The following is a 1676-nucleotide window of genomic DNA, read 5'->3' on the forward strand; positions in this document are numbered from 1 at the left end:
TTTAAAAATAATCTCTTTGCGTGGTTTTAATATTGGGAAAAATGTTAAAAGAATGAAAAAAAAAAAAAAAGAAAAAAAAAAGAAGAAGTAATAGATGATAGTGCAAGACACTTCGCATCAAGCATATGAACTTTTAATTCTACTTTAAATAACATCTAAATTTGTAAGCAACTTTTGGAGTTCCATTGAAGCAAATTTATTATAAATTATCTATGAAGACAGTTGGTTGGCCCGTTGAATAAAAATCTAACAAAAGCATTGTTATGCTAAGTAAGTGTTAAATTCTCCAATTCACTCTATAATAATATTAAATCAATCACAAGAACCAATCAATACAGGGGAAGATATAAGATCAACTAAGTAGAGGATAGAGTGGGAACTTGTAGGTAGATCAAGTTTGGAAATATAAAACCACAAAGAAAATTTCAAACAACAATGAGTAGCCCCTTTCTCATTAAAAAATAGTAATAAGTAATATACCAGTCAACACGAACTCAGTCATATACCAATCTTTGCTGAGTTACTGTTATCTATCAAATCATAAAAGAGAAAAAAAAAAATTGAGAGGATCAAATCATAAAAGAAAAAAAAAAAACATTTGAGAGGAAATTAACATGGTCAAAATTACACAGGTTGTGGACATATTTATCACCTCCATATTTGTTCCTTCTTTTAATCAGTCATAGAGAAAAGCAATCCGATTTCTTTTCTCCACCATGCTTTCCTCTTCCAGCTTCAATTTTTTTACCAAAAACAGATGCACTTCATCTGCCATGTACAATACCCAACAATAAGAAGAAAATTTTCACAGGATAAGACCCAATCAAAAAACTCAAAATAAACAAACCCAAAAGAGGTAGAGCTCCAATTATAAAACCCACCAATAAAAAATTCAACACCCTAAGAAAAACGATTTAGAAAGTAAAAGGAAAAAAAAAAATCAAGCAAAAGAACAAAGCACAAAAGAAACTGGGATTTAGACATACCTCAACTCAATCATCCAAATTCTGTCAATATTTATATACTGTGAGGAAGGGAGACAGAGAGGCTACTGTTAGAAGGGAGAGAGGCTGGCATGAAATAAGTGTGAAACTGTAGAACAGAAGGTGGGGAAGGGGAAGGATCAAAATATGAAACGGTGAAATTGGAACAGAACGTGGGAGAGGGGAATCTAAAACCGTACAACAAAAGGATAAGAGAAATAGAAAGTTGTAACCGTGAAAACGGGTTTCAAAAAGGGTTTTAGTTGAAAGGGCTTTGGGTATGGGCTTTATGGTGGAATTAAATTAAAAAGAAGTGGGCTTTAAGGTGGATATAGGGCTGAAAAATATTTTATATTTAATAGTATTTTAAAATTGTCAAAAACTATTTTAAAATCAATATAAAAGAGGATGGAAATGACATGGCTGCTGATGTGGCTCAATGTGAGTGCAGCAACATTAAATGCTACGCTTCAGCTTTTAGTATTATATAGATATAGATATAGATAAAGATGAGAGTAGGACCTGTAAAATAAGTATTATGAAGTTATTAATATGTAAAGGGAATAATTTATAACAATAATAGTTTTATATTGATTTTTTTTTTTTGGCAGTTATCAGTAAAACGTAATTAGTTTAAATTTCTTTATTAGTTCTATCATCTCAGTCCCAAAAAAAAAATCTTTATTAGTTGAT

At 30.5% G+C, this 1676-nt stretch overlaps 1 long non-coding RNA gene across 1 annotated transcript; it reads right to left on the reverse strand.

The window, feature by feature from the left end:
• Positions 1-423: 423 nt before the first annotated feature.
• Positions 424-1193, reverse strand: LOC136065483 (uncharacterized). The gene is made up of 2 exons (XR_010627125.1): positions 987-1193; positions 424-768 (listed from the first exon to the last, which is right to left on the reverse strand). It is a non-coding gene; the product is annotated as an uncharacterized LOC136065483 (long non-coding RNA).
• Positions 1194-1676: the final 483 nt, after the last annotated feature.

This window comes from Quercus suber, unplaced genomic scaffold (genome assembly GCF_002906115.3).
Source record: "Quercus suber isolate HL8 unplaced genomic scaffold, Cork oak 2.0 scaffold_988, whole genome shotgun sequence".
NCBI lineage: Eukaryota > Viridiplantae > Streptophyta > Magnoliopsida > Fagales > Fagaceae > Quercus > Quercus suber.